An 8,655-nucleotide genomic window follows, 5' to 3' on the forward strand; every position below is an offset into this window, starting at 1 on the left:
GCCTCCCGTACACATTCGTGTTGTGGGGCAGCCAGGGAAAGACTTGGGAGATCTGAAAGATGCCATTTAGGGAAAGAAGAAACACTTATGCATTAGTTACGTTTCGTTGCTGTGATGAAATACCATTGTCCAGACCAACTAAAGGTAGACAGGGTGTATTTTAGCTTACAGTTGCAGAGAGGGATTGTCCATCACCGCGGTGAGGACTACAGCAGGGAAAGAATGTGGCAGAAGCTGGCTGATTGCTTCTCATCTAAGGGGAGGTGGGAAGGAGGAAGATGGGGAATGAGAGAGGGGGGAAAGGCGGAGAGGGAGGAGGAGGGAGAAAGACTGGGGGACAGGGATATAGAACCTCAAAGCCAGCCCCCAGTGATGCACTTCCTCCAGCAAGGCTCCTCCACCTAATTGTTCCAAAATGTTCCCTAACTGAGCCACCAACCAAGTCTTCGAACACATGAGGGGGGCATTTCTCATTTAGAGCACACCATACTTCAATCGCAGGTGGACTGACTGAGTATTCAGAAGCAATCAAAAAATCACAAAAACTCACCGCAGTGAACACAAGAGTAAAGCACAGAAAATCAGCTCACAAAGTCAACGGTCTTCCAAAGCAGCCACTGTGGAGTCTGGTATAGAAGTACCATACATGCAGGTAGTACCTGATGTTAGTTCCCAAACATCAGTCTGGAAGGACTCCCCAGTCAAGTGAGAGAACTTCACATCTTCTGCATGGGAAACCACTCAGCACTGCTTAGAGAAACTAAAGATTTAAATGTATTAGAAACTGCATTGCATCTAAGGAATGCTAAAATGCCAATTCTCCCAATTCAGTTGATTCATTTAGCGCAACACTCAATAACATTTCAATTCTGACAGCCACCTTTAAGCCTTTATGAGAATGCCGTAGTCCGGGAGGAAATAATCTTGCAAACTAAGGTGAGAGTTGGAAGACTTGTCCTGCTCAACCGCAGAGATCGCTGTGCACAACCACGAGAATTAAAGGTGGTGTTGCTGTCACTATGGACAAGGATTCTCAGGCACAGCACTGTCTCCTTGTGCTGATAGACTACCTAGTGCCATTGCTGCCTTCTGCTTACAGGATTCAGTAATCCTCCCACTCTGCCCCACTAGCTAATGACTATACCTATGCCTTGCCTGCGACTCCTTGGCTTGAGAATCAGTAGCTTAAAAAAACCAAAAAACAGAGGAATGGTATGGCCCCGGGATGTCAGAGACTGCCCCACATTTGAATTTTTTATTTATTTTCTACAAATGAAAGTATTTGGGGGGGTCATATAAATAACCATCCACTACCTGTACTAGAGCAATTTGACATCTTAAAGGCATACAGTGATACTGGATTGTAGGAAAGGTCTGGTCAAGTCGAAGTCCACCATGACAGGATAGCCTCTGGGCTTAGTGCAATATGGGAGACTCTCTTCATTATTGGGGCTTCTCCTTCACTGACCTTGTCTGGGGAATTCTTAAGCTCACACATGTACCTCTACCTGAGAAATGTCACCATGTAGCCTCAATTAGATTACAGGATCAATTTCTTTTCTCCTGATAAAACCTGTTCAGCCAGTACCTGAGATTCCTGAAATGATTCCCCACGCTAATGAGGCATCCCAGGTACTCTAAGTACCCAGCTGATGACCTTTGACCATCCTGGGTGTTCTTCTCCTCAGTCTCCCAAAATTTTATAAGCCTTGAATCACCTTATGTAAAGTTGGTCTGCCTGCTGACTGCTGCCCTTGGTATGGTCATTCATAGTATGTACTCACAGGGTTTTTTGAACCCCACTGCTGGCCGTCTCTGCTCTCACTGCCCGAGTGGATTGACTCAGCCAACAATCCACGAGGACAAGGAGACCCACACTGAGTCCTACCCATCTCAGGTAATATGCAAGAATTAATTCAGGGTGGACTAAAGCTTAAGTGTTAAAATTTCCACAGGAGCGCATAGGATAAGAACTTTACAACCTGAAGGAAAGCCACATGTCTTAGATAATACGATCAGCACACAACAGGAAATACACATCACTGATAACTTCTAGTGCATCAAAATGACAAACTTTTGCATATCAAAATAAATAATTAAGATCTACCTCCCACCACATGATGCAAGGGAGTGAAAGATACCCAGAGACCTGCCTGCCTCGTGGTCTGCCTGCAGCAGAAGCCACTACCATGTATAAGTATGGAGAGATGGGAGAGAAAGAGAAACAAAATGGTTTCAGCATTATAAAGAGAGACAGAGCTGGAGAATCAAGGGTAGTGAGGAACAGCCTGGTGTGAGCATCCTGCCCTGCCACCTGAGGTTGTGGTGAGGTCCCAGGTGTTGCAAGGGCAGAAGGCAGATACAGGGGATGGAGGGACGAGGGGGTGGTGCATGACACAAAGAATCAATAAAAAGTTCAAAATAAATAAATAATTAATTAAAAATACCAAGGCAAGGTGCATACTGGGAGGTAATATTTGCCCTGCATTCCCCCAATAGAACATAAATTCAGGATATGAATTTGTCATACAATTATTTCATGACTGGGAATTAGTCATAAAATAAATATAACTCTAAATGCAGATACAACAGTTCCAAAACATCAGAGGAATGCAACTCATCATGAATCTCTCTTTTAATTGTTTTTATTCTTGCATCTACACACGTGCGTGTCATCACGCTTTGTTCTAATTAAACTGCAGTCAGACAGAGCTTATCGTTCCCTAAAAGACTTCGCTAAAAACACATCGACGGCATCAACTGCTGCTGATTATCTAGAGCGAGTGGAAAACGTCACATGGTCAGTGGGAGCGGAAGACATTATGTGTGGCGGTTTCTTCTATGAGCCTCGAAGGGTATGGATGGAAGCTTTAGTAGTCACAGTGGGAGAAAAGTCCAGGTGTCCTTCTGCAGAGGGCACACTCGTGGACTGGAATCCTGTCAGCTGTATAACAGAAGATAGTGTGCATGCAGACAGCAATGGCTAGTAGAAGAGGTGAGGTATAAAAGAGGGAACACCATGAATTTCCTGCATGGGGACCTCAGCAGCAGGTCAAAGAAGGACACAGTATGAGGTCAGATAGCTGCAGTGTCCAGGATGGGAGGGAGCAAGGAGAAGAAGGTTCACCATGGGATGGTTTTGGAAAACAAAATAATGTCTAGTCTGGCCTGAGGTGAAGTGTCCACAGGCATTTTCAGGACTCATTCGCATACAGCAGAGTGCACATAGGGCCTGTACATTCTGCTATATGTGAATTTTGCCTAAAATAACCCTCAGTAAAACAGTCCAGCTTCCCCTGTCAGGTTTGCCTTTTGTTGTGGTATGGCTTCAGGGTTCTGTAAGTTATTGTTGAGGTTACACAGGACTACATGTGCTGAAGACAATGGAAGCGAAGCATCTCAGGGCCCAGAAGGCGTCTCCACATACAGCTCCGGGTGCATCCAGCAGAGCCTCACTGGATCTGGTGTATCAGTGTGAACCCTTGACTTCACATGGACACACCAATCTCCATGTGTGGGAGGGGAAGGTATGAGCACATACATGTACTCCTAATTAAAATTTTGTGTGTACACGTGTGTATTTCCTAATGTAAATTTCTATGCATGGGCACATGTGCACATATATGTGCTCCTTAACATAAATTTCTGTGTGTGCACACGCAGGCATGTATTTTCTAACGTATGTATTTATGTGTGCACACGTGTGTGTGTTTACTCCTTAATGTAGATTTCTGTGTGTTCTTGCATATGCATGTACTTACTAATGCAAATGTTTGCATGTGCATTTCCTAGTTGTGGCAGTAAAACGAGCCTGTGTGCAGTGACCTCACTGTGTGAGTGACGTCACGTGCTTGCTTCTCATGTCTAATATGGAAAGATCACTTTCTGCCCAGAGACATCAGGGTACTCTGAATAGGAGTGCCTGAGTGGAACTGAGATAGGTAAACCAGATCTGGGATAACTTGTGCCCAGGAGAACAAAGCTCCTAGGGATGAATGTGGGTATTCATACAAATGGCCATGGTTTGCCAGGACATGTGGTGAGTAAACGATCAAACATACGGTAGTAATAATGGCCTAGAACTGAAAATACACAAAGAGTTTTGTAAGTCTACACTAATACACTTACATACGCACATGGATACATGCATAATCTTTCATACATCTGTATTATCTTATAGTCGCACACACATGCATGCACAGGAAAGAAGGGAAATGTTCTGTCTTACACCGGAATATCATATTACGAATGTGGAAGGAGCAGGGAGCTGGGAAATTATCAAGGGATGCTCACTCAAACCAAAGTGTGAAAGTCTGATGAGAAACAGGTTATACATGTAACAAACACCTTCCTACAAATGGCCCATAAATTACACTGGGAGAGAGAGTTAACCGTGGAGTGTTGAAAGCTCGCAGGAGCCACGTGATCGAAAGGACAGATCTCAGCCGCTCAAGGCCACACACCTAGAGCAACTCAGGGTTCCTTGATATTCTTTTTGATGCAGGACATTCTCTAAGTCTCACCCCTAGGAAGCATCAGATAAACATACACCGAGAGATCCCATGCCAAACAGCTTGTAATCCACCGAAGGATGAGAAAGAAAAGCCAAAACATCTTTGCTGTTTAAGGGAAAGTGATTTATTGACCTTGACAAGGACCTTGGACAGGGAGGGTGACTATCATAAAGGGGATGGGATGAGATCAGTAGCAAGTTAAATATGGGGGGTAGGGAGAGGGCTCACAAACACCGGAATTTGAGCTCCTGAACTCCTGTGAAAACATAGGACACAGTGGCAGGAGCTTGAAATTCTGGCACAGGGTTTGGGGTAGAGACAAGTGAATTCCTGGGGCTGGTTGACCAGCAAGTCTAGCTTACTCTGTGAGTTCTAGGCTGATGAGAGACTGTACAAAAGGAGATGGACAATGTTCTTGATGGTGACACCCGAGGTTACTCTCTGGCTTCCGAGTGCATGCTTACACATCTATGCACCCCGGGGACAGTACCTGAACCAGCAGCCACAGACACACAGGCACACACACAACAGATTTTTAAAAAATCAAAATGTGAGTATGTCTTTTGGGTTTCATACAGCACTGCACAAAAATCAAAATTCCCAATTTTGATGACTGTACTGTGTGCCTTTGCTTTAAGGAAATGTGCACCAAACATTTCAAAGCAAAACAAAAACTGTGTGCAAGCTACTTTTAGCGGCCATCCAGACACATACACAGGATGGAAGATTGCAAACATGGCTGGACCAGCTGACAGAGTGTGGATTTGCCTTGTGTTGCTCCTGAAACCATTCTGTAAAATTTATATCAGAGGGAAGACTAAAACCTCAGCTTCCCTGTCTAGAGTTACTCGAAAGTTTAATTTTCCAAGGAACCTCCTTGCTATTTCCCGCCGAGCTCAGCCCAGTGCACTTAGCCCCCGGGCGCCCCCCCCCCACCCCTTGCTCTTTGGTTTCTTTTGACACTATGAGGCCAAAACTTGAGTTTCTAGTTTCATAAATGGAACTGGAGTTATTTGGAGCCACGAGTCGGGATCGAATAACTTGTGTAATCATGCTGGGCTCGCCGTCAAGCCTCCTCGTCAGGCTTCCTTCCCAGCCGCTTCTATTGTATCAGGGCTGCGTTATTGCTTTAAGTGCTCAGCAGTACAGGTTCTGTCATATCTCCTCAGTCTGTTTTAAAGATATCTCACTCGGAATGGGTCCTGCTAAGCCCAACCTTCCTTTAATTTCCCTGCAGGATATTGGGAAACCTGAAGGGTGTTGGAAGACCCAGCTTTCAGCAGGAACAACTTGAAATATTAGTGCTTTGTTGACCATGACTGCATGAGGAGGACATGGCCAATATGTTTAACACAGCTGTTCTTAAAACAGGGGCTCTGGTTTCCCCAAACGGAAGATTATATTGTCTCTGAAGGCTTTAAGATAATAAAGACATTACTACCAGGTTGTTGGAAATGCAGAGAAATTCAAAGTGGCTTTCATTTGAGAATTATGAAGAGTAGTGTGTTTTTGCTGTGTGTGTGTGTGTGTGTGTGTGTGTGTGTGTGTGTGTGTGTGGATGCATGCGCATATGTTTGTACTTTTTTCTATGGGCTCTGGGGATTCAAACTCAGATCTTAATGCTTGCACAGTGAGCACTTGGCCCACTGAGCCGTCTCCACAGCTCCCAAAGAGTAAGGATTTGCAAAGCAAGTCCTCATGGGCAGGTGACGATGTAGCAGTGGTGCTGTGTGGTTCTAAGAGGCATCCTAGCCTCTTAGTGATGCTTCTGATAGGCCTGTGGCTACCATGTGGCCTAGGTGGATGAGGAATCTGCTCGTAACCCTGGCCGTTGGCTAGATAGCATTTCAGATCGCTATTACTTATTTTCCCAGGATGTATGCAGAGACAGGTAAGGGGTACTCATAAGAGTCAGTCACCCATCCAGCTGTTGCTCAGGGATGGAAGTAGGTCTCAGAGCTGGGTAGAAAGTAAGTCGGAGAAGGAAAGTGTGGGGAGACTAGGGAAGACCATGGGCAGTTAGTTGCTGAGGTCCAGATTGGATCCTGCCTCCTTCTCCTTGGATCTCTCATCTCTGGGATGCTGAGGATGATGCTTCCTCTTCACTCAGGCCCACCTTCCTTTTGGGTCTGGCTTCTAAACACCACCTTCTGCTGTCCCCAATGGCTTCTTCCTGCCATGAACTCCTACTCTTCCTTCAGAAATGTGCTGTGTGATTTGTTGCCTTTCAAACAGGTGACATCTTAATGAAATAGTCAGACCCTGATTGAAGTCTAGATTTTCTGAAGATGTCTTATGTGTACTTTACCAGACCCTCCCTCCCTCCCCCTTCTCTGTCACACACACACACACACACACACACATCTATTTGTCTATCTAACCACTGTTTATATATGAGTCTTATTTAGGGTTTTATTGCTGTGAAGAGACACTATGATCACAGCAATTCTTATAAAGATAAGCATTTAATTGAGTCTGGCCTATAGTTTCAGAGGCTCAGTCCATTATCATCATAGGAGGACGCACAGAAGCCTGCAGACAGACATGGTACTGGAGCTGAGTGTTCTACAACTTGATCACCAGGCAGCAAAAGAAGATTGTGTGCCACACTGGGTAAAGCTCGATCATATATGAATGCAAAGACCACACCCAGAGTAATACATTTTCTCCAAAGCTATATCTCTCTAACAAGGCTATACCTCCTAATAGTACCACTCCCCATGGCCAAGCATTCAAACACATGAGTCTTTGGGGACCATTTCTGTTCAAACTGTCACAATATTTGCCATCTATCTAATTTCTGTCTATCTCTCTACTATCATTATCATTCTATTATCTATTCATTATCTATCTTCTGTCTTCTCTTTGCTCTATATATCTCTCATCTGTTATCTATCTATCTATCTATCATCTATCTATCTATCTATCATCTATCTATCTATCTATCTATCTATCTATCTATCATCTATCTATCTATCTATCTATCTATCTATCTAACATCTGTCTATCTATCTATCTATCTATCTATCATCTGTCTATCTATCTATCATCTATCTATCTATCTATCAATCATCTGTCTATCTATTATCTATCTATCTATCTATCTATCTATCTATCTATCTATCATCTGTCTATCTATCCATCTATCATCTATCTATCCATCTATCTATCTATCATCTGTCTATCTATCATCTATCTATCTATCTATCATCTATCTATCTATCTATCTATCTATCATCTGTCTATCTATCTATCCATCTATCATCTATCATCTATCTATCTATCATCTGTCTATCTATCTATCTATCTATCTATCTATCTATCTATCATCTATCTATCTATCATCTGTCTATCTATCATCTATCTATCTATCTATCTATCTATCTATCTATCATCTGTCTATCTATCTGTCCATCTATCATCTATCTATCTATCTATCTATCTATCTATCTATCTATCTATCATCTGTCTATCTCTCTATCATCTATCTATCTATCTATCTATCTATCTATCTATTTATCATCTATCATCTATCTATCTATCTACCATCTGTCTATCTATCTATCTATCTATCTATCTATCTATCTATCTATCTATCATCTATCTATCTATCTATGTATCTATCTACCATCTGTCTATCTATCATCTATCTATCTATCTATCTATCTATCTATCTATCATCTATCTATCTAACAGTCATTTAACTATCTGTTGTCTAGCTACATACCATCTGTCTATTAATATATCATTGCCTACCTATCATATATCGACCTACTATTTAGTTATTTGTTATGCACATACACACACATAAGCACACACATATAGACACAGACACACACAGGTACATAGACACACACAGGTACATAGACACACACACACAAAGACACACAGACACATACAAACTCACACATAGACACACATACTCACACACAGACACAGACACACACATACTCAAGATACTCACACATACAGGACAGCCACACACAGAGATGCATACACATAGACACATGCAGACACAACAGAATCACACATACACATTGATACACACACACACACATAGACATGCATACACACACATACATGTACGCACAGATACACACACACACACACACACACACACACACACACACACACACACACA

This window comes from Grammomys surdaster, unplaced genomic scaffold, assembly GCF_004785775.1.
Source record: "Grammomys surdaster isolate TR1022 unplaced genomic scaffold, NIH_TR_1.0 189, whole genome shotgun sequence".
Classification (NCBI taxonomy): domain Eukaryota; kingdom Metazoa; phylum Chordata; class Mammalia; order Rodentia; family Muridae; genus Grammomys; species Grammomys surdaster.